A 14123-nucleotide genomic window follows, 5' to 3' on the forward strand; every position below is an offset into this window, starting at 1 on the left:
GGTAACATTGCCCTTAGCGTGTATCATTGAGGACTTGGTCCTCACCTCCAAGGACCCCAAACACACACTCTAAGTGTCTTCATTATATTAAGAAAAAGCCTTACGCTGCTAGATGTATTACAGTTTACATTACTACTTTTGAGTTTTGATAAGAAATGTGTATTGAATTTTATCAACAACCTTTTCAGCATCTACTGAGATACTCATTGATAGTTCTTTTTTAATTAATTAATTAATGTTATTTATTTATTGGCTGTGTTAGGTCTTCATTGCTGCACTCGGGCTTTCTCTGGTTGCTGTGAGCAGGGACTACTCCTCACCATGGTGCGAGGGCTCACTGTAGTGGCTTCTCTTGTTGTGCAGCACGGGCTCCAAGCGTGTGGGCCTCAATAGTTGCAGTACATGCGCTCAACAGTTGTGGCTCACTGGCTGTAGGGCACAGGCTCAATAGTTGTGCTGCATGGGCTTAGTTGCTCTGCGGCATGTGGAATCTTCCCAGAGCAGGGCTTGAACCTGTGTCTCCCGCATTGGCAGGCAGATTCTCAACCACTGCACCACCCAGGAAGTCCTTGATAGTTTTTTAAATTTTATTTTTAATTTAATTTAATTTTTGGCTGCGTTGGGTCTTTGTTGCTGTGCCTGGGCTTTCTCTAGTTGTAGCGAGTGGGGGCTACTCTTCAATGCGGTGCACAGGCCTCAGTAGTTGCCACACACGGGTTCAGTAGTTGTGGCTTGCGGGCTCCTGAGCGCAGGCTCAGTAGTTGCAGTGCAGGGGCTTAGTTGCTCCTCGGCATGTGGGATCTTCCCAGACCAGGGATTGAACCCGTGGCCCCTGCACTGGCAGGCAGATTCCTAACCACCACACCACCAGGGAAGTCCCCTCACTGATATTTTTAAAAATTAAAACAAACCTAAAGAGAATGTTTATTGGTTATAAACAAATGACTTAAACTTGAGATTAGTTGATGGACATTTTAGGTTCAAGCAAAACAGCACTTTCAGGGCTCCATGTTTTCCATACTACAAAGTGCTCACCACAAGTCTAGTTTCCATCCATCACCATACAGTTGACCCCTTCACCTGTTTTGCCCACACTTATTCCCCTCTGGTAACCACAAATCTGTTCTCTGTATCTATGATTTTGCTTTTATTTGGTTTGTTCATTTGTTTTGTTTTATTAGATTTTATATGCGAGTGAAATCATACAGTATTTGTCTTTCTTCACCTGACATTTCAAATAGCATATCTTCATGGTCTTCCTATATTTTCACAAATGGCAGATTTAATTCTTTTTTTATGGTTGAGTTGTATTCCATTGTGTATACATACCACATCTTTATCCATTCATCCATTGATGGGCGCTTAGGTTGTTTCCACGTCTTGGCTATTGTAAATAATGCTCCAGTGACATAGGGGTGCATAATCTTTTCGATTTAGGGTTTTTACGTCCTTTGGATAAAAAAACCCAGAAGTGAAACAGTTGGATCATATGATAATTATTAATTTTTTGAGAAATCTCCATACTGTTTTTCATGGTGGCTGCACCAATTTACATTCCCACCAACAGTGCTTTTTCTCTACATCCTCTCCAACATTTGTTGTTATTTTTGTCTTTTCAATAATAGCCACTGTAACAGATGTAAGGTGATATCTCATTGTGGTTTTGATTTTGATTTGCATTTCCCTAATAATTAACGGTGGCTAACATTTTTTCATATGCCTATTGGCCATCTGTATGTCTTCTTTGGAAACATGTCTATTGAGATCTGCCCACTTTAATCGGGTTTGTTTTTTGTTGTTGGGTGTATGCATTCTTTGTATATTTTGGATATTAACCCCTTATTGGATATATGATTTGCAAATACCTTCTCCCGTTCAGCAGGTTGCCTTTTTGTCTTGATGACAGTTTCCTTCACTGCACAAAAGTTTTTAGTTTGATGTTGTCCTATTTGTTGATTTTTGCTTTTGTTTCTCTTGGCTTTGAATTTAGATCCACAAAAACATCTCTAAAACAGATGTTAATGAAGTTACCACCTATGTTTCTTGTAGGAGTTTTATGGTTTTAGATCTCATATTCAAGTCTTTAATCAATTTTGAGCTAATTTTTGTGTATGGTGTAAAATAGTGGTCTTTTGCATGTGGGTGTCCAGTTTTCCCAAATGCCTTTATTGAAAAGACTATCCTTTCTCAATTGCATGTTCTTTGTCATAAATTAGTTGTCCATATATGTGTGGGTTTATTTCTGGGCTCTCTACTCTGTTCCATTCACCTATGTGTCTGTTTTCATGCCAGTACCATAATGTTTTCATTACTGTAGCTTTGTAGTATAGCTTAAAACCAAGGCGTGTGATACCTCCAGCTTTTTTCTCCTTTCTCAAGATTGTTTTGGCTATTTGGGATCTTTTGTGTTCCTATACAAATTTTAGAATTATTTGTTCTGGTTCTGTGAAAAATGCCATTGGAATTTTGACAGGGACTGCAATGAACCTGGAGATTGCTTTGGGTAATATGGACATTTTAACAACATTAATTCTTCCAGTACCTGAACATGGAGTATCTTTCCCTTTACTTGTGTCTTCTTCAATTTCTTTCATCAGCAACTTCTTTCATCACAAACTTATAGTTTGTAATGTATAGGCCTTTCACTTCCTTGGTTAAATTTATTGCAAGGGATTTCATTCTTTTTGAGACAATTGTAAATGGGGCTGTTTTCTTAATTTCCCTTTCTGACAGTTTGTTATTAGTGTATCATTGAGGACTTGGTCCTTGCCTTCAAAGACACTCAATGAACACATACTCTAAGTCTTTATTATATTAAGAAAAAACATTGCTAGTTACATTACTAGTTAAAACTACATTACTAGTTTTGAAAGAGTTTTGGTGACAAATGTATATTAAATTTTATCAACAGCCTTTTCAGCATTTACTGAGATATTTGTTGCCTTTTTTGTTGAACTTTTGTTATTGTAAAATACACACAACATAAAATTTACCATCTTAACCATTTTTAAGTGTACAATTCAGTGGCATTAAATACACTCACACTGTTGTGCAACCATCACCATGATACATCCCCACAACTCTCTTCATCTTGTAAAACTGAAAATCTACATCCATTAAATAGTAACTTCCCCCAAATCCTCTCCCCTAAGCCCTAGACAACCACCATTATATTTTCTGTCTTTATGATTCTGACTACTCTAAGTACCACATACAAGTGGAACCATACAGTATTAGTCTTTTTGTGCTGGCTTATTTCACTTAGAACAATATCTTCAAAGTTCATCCATGTTGTAGTATATCAGAATTCCTTCCTTTTTAAGGCTGAATAATATTCTATTGTGTGTATATACCACATTTGCTTATCCATTCATCTGTTGATGGACTACTTGGGTGCTTCCACATTTTAGTAATTGGGAATAATGGTGCTATGAACATGGGCGTACAAACATCTATTCAAGATTCTGCTTTAAATTCTTCTGGGTATGTACCCAGAAGTAGAATTGCTGGATTGTATGGTAATTCTATTTTTAATTTTTTGAGGAACCTCCATACTGTTTCCACAATGGCTGTATTTTACATTCCCACCAGCAATGCCAAAGGATCCAATTTGTCTACATCCTTGCCAACACTTGTTTTCTGCTTTTTGATAGTAGCTATCTTAATGGGTATGAGGTGGTATCTTGTAGTTCTGATTTGCATTTTCCTAATGAATAGTGAGCATCTTTTCATGTACTTGCTAGCCATGCATATCTTCTGTTGAAGAAATGAGCATTCAATTCCTTTGCCCATTTTTGAATGGGTTGTTTTATTTTTTCATTGTTGAATTTTAGGAGTTCTCTATTTAGTTTGGATATTAATTGCTTATCAAATACATGATTTTCAAATATTTTCTCCTATTGTGGAGGTAACCTTTTAACTCTATTCATACTGTCCTTTAATGTACAATTTTTAAAAATTTTCATAAAGTCCAACTGCCTGTTTTTTTGTATTTTGTTACCCACACCTTTGGTATCATGTCCAAGAAATCACTTCCGAATCTAACGTTGAGACACTTTGTCCTTGTTTTCTTCTAAGAGTTTTATTGTTTTAGATCTTACATTTAGGTCCTTGATCCATTTTGAGTTAATTTTTGTATATGGTGCTAGGTAAGGGTTCAGCTTGATTCTTTTGCATGTGGATGTTCAGTTTTCCCAGCACTATTTGTCAGACAGACTGTCCTTTCCCCATAGAGTAGTCTTGGTACCCTTGTCAAAAAACATTTGATCACATACGTGAGGGTTTACTATTGGGTTCTCTATTCTTTTCTGTTGGTCTGTAGGTCTGCTTTCATGCCCTCACCAGACTGTTTTGATTAATGTAGCTTATGTAGTAAGTTTTGAAATCAGGAAGTGTGAGCCCTCCAATTTTTTTCTTCTTTTTCAAGATTGTTTTGGCTATTTGGGGTCCTTTGAGATTCCATATTAATTTTAGGATGGGCTCTTCTATCTGGAAAAAAAAAATCACTGGGATTTTAATTGGATTTGCACTGAATCTGTAGATCATATCAGGTGGTACTGACATTTTAACAATACTGTCTTCCAACTGATGAACATAGACTCTGTTTCCATTTATTTACACCTTTTAAAATTTCTTCAGGCAATGTTTTATAGTTTTCATTGTACAAGGCTTTCACCTCCTTGGTTAATTAATTCCCAATTATTTTATTCTCTTTGATATTATTAATGACTTTGTTGGGTGATTTCCTTTTCAGATTGTTCATTGTTCATGTATAGAAACTTAACTGATTCTTTTTTTTAATGATCTCTTCATTTTTAATTTCTTAAAAAGCATGTTCACAGCATACTCCAAGAATGCCAGACAGCAATGGTTTGTTGCTACTGTCAAACAGAGTATGTCAGAAAACAAAACAAAATTTGATGGTTAATGATTTTTAAAATTAGTTCTTCAAAATTTCTGTAAAGCCAATCACCAGTCACCTAAATATCTGTGTCATAGGTGGGAAACATTTCAGAAATGTAATGAGTACCCCAAGTCACACTTTTCTGAAACGCAATCAAAAGTTATACAACAGAAACAAAAAAAATTTATTTCTAGAAAGAACATATTTGGCATTTTAAAATAATTTTAATGGAGAAGCTTTCAAGTGTAAATAATGCTTAGATTTTTACCTTCTATTACCAGACAGAAAGTTTAGGTCTTCAGTGATTCCAATCTGATTCCAGTAACAGGAGGAATGATTCTGTCATGGTGAATAAGCTTCAATCCTAAAAATCCAACATATTGGGTTGGCCAAAAAATTCTTTCAGGTTTTCCTGTAACATCTTATGGGAAAATCCAAACAGTTTGGCCAACCCAGTACTTTGCTTGCATTAAGAAGTGGTGTCCAGCTGGCGCTAAAAGTTATTAAAAGTGAAGCCAGATAGTTCAAATTAGTTAGTTAATTTGGTATCCAACTTGTTTTACACATACTTTTCATCACTTGATTATATAATGTCTCTAATTAGTTTGCTACATTTCTCTCAAAATCAATTAGTAAGCATACATTTTTGAGTGAAATGTAAACTGAACTTTGTTTCACTGACTTCATTAAAATATGTCAAACATGGTTAAAGATTCTATTCTGTCCTTCCAAATAATTTACATTTTCATTATAAATGCAGAGTGGCTGCACCAGGAATTACATCCTAACCATTTCACCTAAAAGCTGAAAGTTAAATTTTAAAAATTTGGACAGTTGAGAAGTACTTATATATTTATCTCTTTCAGAAACCAATGATGCCTTTCCTTGCATATGGGTGTGGAAAAGAATTCCGTTCATACTCATGATGTACCAATAAAAAGTACTTTGCTTATGTCTATTTCTGTCAGCCATTCTGAAACCACATTTCCATTTATATCACCTACTAGAGAGAAGAAATTTTCCTTTAGAATCATGGTCATAATCTGGAAAAAAGAATTGAGAAGGGCTAATTTTAGGCCAATAAAATATTTGAGGAAAGACGCAACACAAAGGAGGGAGGTGAAAAAAGCAAGTATGTTGTAACAAAAGCCTCCCTTGTAAACACACCTGTCCCTTCCTCCCTTATTGGGAAATGTTAAAAATTCTCATCAAAACATTTTATGCCACAAATCCTGTAAAATCAGGTTGATTTCAGCTAGATAATCTGTAGCTGTTAAGAATTATATTATCCTATTCATATCATGAGAGGTAGTGACATTTTATTCTCTCAATGCTGAGCTAAAAATTCCACGCACCTGGCAAATGGGTTACAAGGGAAAAAAAGCACAGAAGTACCATTGTACACTCCTCATGTTTTGGTATTTCAAGTCACCCATAACTTCATTTCCCATCAGCAGCTGACAATCACCCTGCGTTAACAGTGAAAGCAGTGGGTATTAGCGCTATTCATTGTATTACTGGCGAACCTCCATCATATTTCAAAAATGAAGCAGCTTTCCCTCCATTCTTCTGAACATGATCTTCAATCGTTTTCTCCAAAGCTTCTATTTCAGCTAAGAAATCAGCTTCATTATCCGCCGAGATGTTTAAGCCTGAAACGGCATTGAAGAGTTCTCGTTCACTAAGGGCTTCCTTCACGCCTCCTTTCTGGAAAAACTGTGAGACATTTCTACAGTCACGGAACAAGAACTCCAGGCCATGAGGATGCGTTGGTTCTACAGACTGACTGACGTCGATCAACCAGACCTTCCCAGCATAGCACAGCATGTTGTACTCACTGAGATCGGCATGTACAAGCATACATTCATTATATAACTGCTGCATCAAATGAAGAGTTTGATAGTAGGCTTCTTTCACTTCTTCACTGCTGAGCTTTACTTCTTCCAATTTAGGGGCTGGAACTTAATCATGGCCAGTAAAATACATAACTAAAATGTGTTTCTTGAGTAGTACAACTGTTGGACAAGGAATTCCAGCTCTCTGCATTCTTGTGAGATTGTGCATTTCTTTTTCTGCCCACATGTGGATGATCCTACATGGATTTAGCTTACTGAAGCGATCTTTAAACCTGAAATCATCTTTAATATATTTGTCATGATTCTTAAACTCACTAAGGGTTGTTTTCAATACCTTGATGGCACATTCTGTAGGTATAACTTTACTATCTTCCTTTTCATCCTCCATATGCATGAAAGACAACAGATTCCTTTCCTGGACTAATACAGCCAGTGATTGCCTCCAACATTCCAGAGTTGACCATTTTATACATAAGTAAATGTCTCTGGATCAACCGCTTTTTCTGCAGTAGAATGCTCCTTTTTCTCATAAAGGCGGGCACTTCGACATTCTTCTGAGTAGGCATGTTGTTTTAAAGCACTGAAAACATGGTTTGATAGTTTTAAATCCATTCCAATTCCATCTCCTACCTGAAACCCAGGTGCAAAATTTTCCATTCTGGCTGTATTCTTTCTCTCACATACTACTTCATCATGTTTGGTGGTGATGTCTTTTCCTTTTCCAATAAAGCCCTTCTTGGGAGTAGGAACTGGTTTTGCTGGTCTTTAGGGATCATCATGAGTATCCTGCCAGTCAACCTCATCTTCAGAGCTATCACTGTCTTCATAAGGATGTACTTATCAATAATTATCAAATGAAATGGAAACTTTACTATCTCCATTGAATTTTTTTTCTTCACACCTAAGCTGTGCATCATATTCTCTGTCAAATTCCATCTGTAGCATCTGAGCCAGCATTAGGTCGCTGGAAGTGTCAATGTTTTCTCCAGTAATAAATGGTTCTTCAGCAACAGCAACTTCAGGAAAAACAGCAGCTTCTTCTTCTAACTCCAGTTCTTTAGCCAACTGTTCACTCATTACATCAGACAAAGAATAAGATACTGTATTTTGAGGGGTAGCCCACAGACATTTGCTGGGTCCCCAGGCTGCTGCCGGCCCGGTCTCAGGGGATGCCACTCTGACCAGATCCATGTGGGGGAAGAAGTCAGCAACAAAAGCAGAGCAGAGAGGTGGCAGGACTGGGAAGCAGCCTCCACTGAGGAGACAGGAGGCACGGCAGGGGTGATGGGCTGCTGGTGCCGGAGCTGAGGTGACAGACAGCAGCGGCCGTGTCCAGCAAAACTTAACTGATTCTTGTGTGTTGACTTTGTGTTCTGCTACTTTGCTGAATTATTTGTCATTTCTAACAGTTTTGTTTTCTAGAATCCTTACAGTTTTCTACATATAATATCATATTAGCTGCAAACAGAGACAATTTGACTTCTCTAATTTTGATGTCTTTATTTTTCTTGCTTGATTCCTTTGGCAAGAATTTCCAGCACTATGTTGAAGAGAAATGGTAAAAGCAAGTATCCTTGCCTTGTTCCTGACCTTTGAGAAAAAATTTCCAGTCTTTCACCATCAGGTATGATGTAAGCTGTGAGTTTTTCATATATGGGTTTTATGAGGTAGTTTCTTTCTATTCCTAGTTTGTTGAGTGTGTTGATCATGAAAGGGTGTTGCATTTTGTCAAATGCTTTTTCTGCATCAATTAAGACAGTATTTTTTTCCTTCATTATATTGATAGGATGTATTACTTTGGACCAATGTTTTTATGTTGAACCATCCTTACCTTTCAGGAAAAATCCCAGTTGGTGCATAATCCTTTAAAATGCTGAACTCTGTTTGCTACAATTTTGTTGAGGATTTCTGCATCAATGTTGATTGAGGACTGGCCTGTAATTTCTTTTTCCTTATAGTATTTTTGTCTGGCTTTGGTAGCAGGATAATGCTGGCCTCAGAGAATGAGTTTGGAAATGTTCCTACCTCTTCAATTTGAGGGGAAAACGTGAGAAGGATTGATATTAATTCTTCTACAAATGTTTGGTAAAATTCACCACTGAAGTCATTAGGTCCAAGTCTTTACTTTGGAGCTTTCTAATGACTGATTCAATCTCCTTACTAGTGATAGGTCTATTTAGATTTTCTATTTCTTCATGATTTAGCCCTGGTAGGTTTTATGTTTCTAGAAATTTGTCCTATCTAGTTAACCCAATTTTTTGCTGAACAATTGTTCTCTCATATAATCCTTTTAATTTCTACGGAGTTGGTAGTAATGTCCCTACTTTTGTTTCTGATTTTAGTAGTTTATGCCTTGCTTTTTTTTTTCTAAGGAAAAAAAATAATACAGACACCCTGATCTTTTGGTTACTATTTAAAGATAAGGAATATCTTTTCCTTCCTTCCTTTTCAACCTGTTTGTGTTTTGGGGTTTAAAATGTACGATGGAGCAAAAGTGATACAAATTCAGTAGAAACCATACTTTGAATTTTGATCTTTTCCTAGGCTACTGATATGTGATAAGATCCTCTCTCATGATTCTGGGTAGTGGCAGCAAACCACAGCTCCTAGTCAGCCATGTGATCACAAGGGTAAAGAACCGGTTCCACTCACAACCATTCTGTACCCAGACAATCATTCTGTTTTTCACTTTCAGTACAGTATTCAATAAATTACATGAGATAGTCACACTTTATTATTAAATAGGCTTTGTGTTAGATGATTTGAGGCTAGTGTGTTCTGAGCACATTTAAGATAATTAAGCTAAATTATGATGTTCAGTAGGTTAAGTGTATTAAATGCATTTTCAACTTATGATATTTTAAATTTAAGATGGGTTTATCAAGACCCCATCATAAGTTGAGGAAGATCTGTATTTGGATCATGTGCTTATCCACTCAGCCAATCTCTGTCTTTTTATTGGAGAGTTTAATCCATTTACATTTGAAGTATTTGCTGACAAGGAGGGATTTACTTCTGTCATTGTGCTATTTGTAGTCTATATGTTTTATAGCTTTTTTGCCCTCATTTTCTGCATTATTGACTTCTTTTATGTTTAGTGGCTTTTTTTGAAGTGCAATGCTTTATGTTTAGTGGCACTTTTGAAAGCAATGTTCAATTCCTTTCTCATTTCTCTCTGTGTATTCTATAGCTATTTCTTTGTGGTTACCATGGAGATCACATTAAACATTCTATTGTTAGACACTGTTCAGTCAACCATCAGTTCCAGGACCCCCTGAAGACACAAACATCTCTGGATGCTCAAAGTCCTTTATAGAAAATGGTGTAATATTTGCATATAACCTCTGTACATCCTCCTGTTTACTTTAAATCATCTCTAGATTACTTATAATACCTAACACCATGTAAATGCTATGTAAATAGTTGCCAGCCTGTGTCAAAGTCAAGTTTTGCATTTTGGAAGGTTCTGGAATTGTTAAAAAATATTTTTGATCCACAGTTGGTTGAATCCATGGATGCAGAACCCATGGATACAGAGGGCTCACTGTAACTTCAATTTATATTGCTTAACATCAATAACATACAAAAACTGCTCATTTGCAGTTCTGTCCCCACCCCTTTCAGTGGTTGATATCACAAAATTACATCTTCATATGTTGTGTGCTCTCCAAAACATAAACTAAAATTCTTTTAAATGTATTAGTCTCTTAAATTATGCAGAAAAGAAGATTTGGAGTTACAATCAATGTTATAGTGATACTGGCTTTTATACTAATAACTTTTTTTCCTTTAAATACAATAGTTTCTTAAATCATGTAGAAAACAGAAAGTAAAGTACAAACCATTGCTACAATAATGCTGGCTTTATAATTGACAAGATGTTTACCTTTATTCAGATCTTCATTTCTCCATCCAGCTTCGAATAACTGTCTAGTTCCCTTTCATTTCACTTGCAGGTCTCCCTTGAGCATTTCTTGAAGGGCAGGTCTAGTGGTCATGAACTCTCTTGCTTTGATTTGTCTGGGAATGTCTTAATTCCTCCCTCAATTTTGAAGGCAGCGTAGCCAGAGAGAGGATTCTTGGTTCACAGTTTTTTATTCTTTTATTTGAATATACTGTCCCCACTGCCTTCCGGCCTCTATAATTTCTGATGAGAAATCTGCTCATAATCTTATTGAGGATCCCTTGTTTGTGATGATATGCTTCTCCTTGCTACTTTCAAGATTTTCTCTTTGTGCCTAGATTTTGGAAGTTGGATTATGTGTCTTGGTGTGGGTCTCTGAGTTCCTCTCACTTGGAATGGATGTTTATATTCAAGTCTTCCATCAAATTCTGGAAGTTTTCAGCTGTTATTTCTTTAAATATTCTCTGTTCCTTTTTTCTCTTTTCTCCTTCTGAGACTCCCATGATGCCTATGTTGATCTGCTTGATGGTGTCCCACAGGTCTGAGGCTGTGTTCACTTTTCTTCACTCTTTTTTCTTTTTCTTCCTCAGACTACATAATTTCTATTGTCTTATCAAGTTTGCTTATCCTTTCTTCTGCCTCCTCAAATCTGCCTTTGAATCATGGAGTGAATTTTTCATTTTGGTTACTGTACTTTTCAGCTCCAGACCTTTTTGTTCATATCTTTTCAGGGTTTCTGTCTCTTTATTGATATTTCTATTTTGTTTACACATTGTTTTTTTTTTTACTTTCGCCACATCTTACTTTAGTTCTTTGAGCATCTTTAAGACAGTCGTTTTAAAAGATTTGTCTAGCAAATGTGCTGTTGGTCTTTTTCAGGGACAGTCTGTCGACTTGACTTTTCCCTTTGGATGAACCACATTTTCCTGTTTCTTTCTATCCTTTTTTGATCACTGGACATTTGAATTGAAAAATGTGATAACTCTGGAAATCAGAATCTCCCCCTTCCCCAGCGTTTGCTGTTTTTTGTTTTTGTTTTAGCTTATTGTTTTGGGTTTTTGTTGCTGTTATTGTAGGCTGTCTCTGTCCTGAGGAAAAGTCTAAGGTACAAACTTAAGGTCTTCTCAGGTCTTTACTGAGCCTTTCCCTGGGGATGTGCAGTCACTTACTAATTTTTCCTGTATACACAGTTGTTTTTGAATGTTCTAGTCTTTAATTTCCGGCTCTCAAGAGGGAAAAAAGTGAAAAACAAAGGGGCATGGGGAAGGGCACCAGGCATTTGAAACCCTGGAGGTCACTTCAGCTGGAGGGAGAGGAGCTTGCAACAATGTGGGGAGGTGCAACAGTGGCTGCCCCCTCTTTAATCAGAAGTAGCAAACAGCAATCAAAGCACAGATCCCCAATATTTGGAGGACAGGGTCCTTTTTGCCCCATGGCTCCTGCAAGCTGTCCCACGATCATGTGCACAGCTGCCTGCCACGTGGCCTGAGGTGAGGGATAGGTAGCTGCTACTTTGCCAAGAGCTGATACTACCAAAATTAACTGCAATTTACCCTCCTAGCCTTCCCCTGGAAGTTGCAAGCCTTCAACAGACTTCAGAATTCCAAAACAGTTACTTCAGATAGATTCTGCCAAGACAGTTTTTCTCTAGGTGAGGGGAAAGAATCCTGGTGCTACTGACTCCACCGTCTTCCCAGAAATCCTCTGCCAATCATTGCTTTTTGATGTAACTTGCAATGTTAACAGCTTGCTCTCTTAAGAAGATCAGTGCTTGGACAAGGTAGTTTACTTCTTTGACACACTGTTTAATTCAGTTTCCCAAGATTTTGGTATCTGTATTCATTAAACATGATCCAGTATAATATTATTTTGGTGTTTGTTTCCAAGTTACACTAGCTTTACAAAACAAATTGGGTAGATTTCCACGATCTTCTATACTTACAGTAATTCATGAGCATTGAAATGAAGTGTTTCTTAAAAATTTCAAAGATACCATATGAATTTGGTACCATTCTGAAAGCTAACTCTTTGAAAACTTCCTCAAACTCTTGCTTGCTTTGTGGACCACTGAAATTTTCAATATTCTAATAAATCTCTGGTAATTACACTTTCCTATCTTACCAAAATTTTCCATTTCAGGAGTACTTCTTTGTAAATTTTAATCTCCTCTAGATATGTAATGTTTTATGATTTTATTTTTTCTTTACCCAGCTTTATTAATTGATGTATCAGGGGGTGGGATTGGCTATGTCACTTTTTAAAAAATTTATTTCATTGAAGTATGGTTGATTTACAATGTTGTGTTAATTTCTGCTGTACAGCAAAGTGACATATATACATATATTCTTTTTTATATTCTTTTCCACTACAGTTTATTACAGGATATTGAATATAGTTCCCTGTGCTATACAGTAGGACCTTGTTGTTTATCCATTCTATATATAATAGTTTGCATCTAGGAATCCCAAACTCCCAATCCATCCCTCCCTCACCCTCTTCCCCCTTGGAAACCACAAGTCTATTCTCTGTCTGTGAGCCTGTTTCTGTTTTGTAGATAAGTTCACTTGTGTCATATTTTAGATTCTACATATAAGTGATATCATATGGTATTTGTTTTTCTCTTACTTACTTCACTTAGTTTAAGTCCATCCATGTTGCTGTAAATGGCATCATTTCATCTTTTTTATGGCTGAGTAGTATTCCATTGCATGTATGTACCACATATTCCTTACCCATTCAACTGTCAATGGACATTTAGGTTGTTTCCATGTCTTGGCTATTGTAAACAGTGCTGCTATGAAAATAGGGGTGCATATATCTTTTCCAGTTATAGTGTTTTCTGGATATATATTGGTAATATCATTTACTTTTATTGCTTTTTACCAAGCACTAACTTTTAGATCTGCAAATCAATTTTTGTTTTTTGTAATTAATTTTTATTTTTTATTATGCACTTCTTCCTGCTTTCTGTGAGTTTATTTTATTAATTTCTGAACCTCTTTTTAGGAGAGGTCAGCTAATTAGCTTTCTTATTTTAAACTTTTAACAAAGAATAAGGCTATGAATTTACCTTTAAATGTCAGTTCATTTACATTGAATATGTTTTTGTATTAATTTTTCATTGATACATCATTCACTTGTGTATTAAACAAACACTGAATTCTTACTATTTGCCAGCACTGTTATGGGCACCCAGGACACAGCAATAATGAAAACAGAAAATCTCAGTTAAGAGAGATAATAAGCAAGATAAAAACAAAAGTGTGTAGTATAATATTGATGATAGTGCTAAAGATAAAAATAAAGTGAGGATGTTGGAAACAGATAAAAAGAGAAAACAAAGAGGAGAAAAGGAGTGCATTTTTTCACTGTTTACAGAGGGATGGTCTCTGAGAGGTGAAAGACCTGGAAGAAATGAAGAAGCCCAACATGAGCAAGTGTATGGGGGAGCAGGGGATGG

At 36.4% G+C, this 14123-nt stretch overlaps 1 protein-coding gene and 1 pseudogene across 5 annotated transcripts in view; both read right to left on the reverse strand.

Moving 5' to 3' along the window:
• Window positions 1–14123, reverse strand: part of VOPP1 (VOPP1 WW domain binding protein) — a 220613-nt gene that overhangs the window by 14966 nt on the left and 191524 nt on the right. The gene's annotated exons all lie outside the window — the stretch shown is intronic.
• Window positions 6410–7950, reverse strand: LOC130851100 (serine/threonine-protein kinase RIO3-like; annotated as a pseudogene).

This window comes from Hippopotamus amphibius, chromosome 4 (assembly GCF_030028045.1).
Source record: "Hippopotamus amphibius kiboko isolate mHipAmp2 chromosome 4, mHipAmp2.hap2, whole genome shotgun sequence".
NCBI lineage: Eukaryota > Metazoa > Chordata > Mammalia > Artiodactyla > Hippopotamidae > Hippopotamus > Hippopotamus amphibius.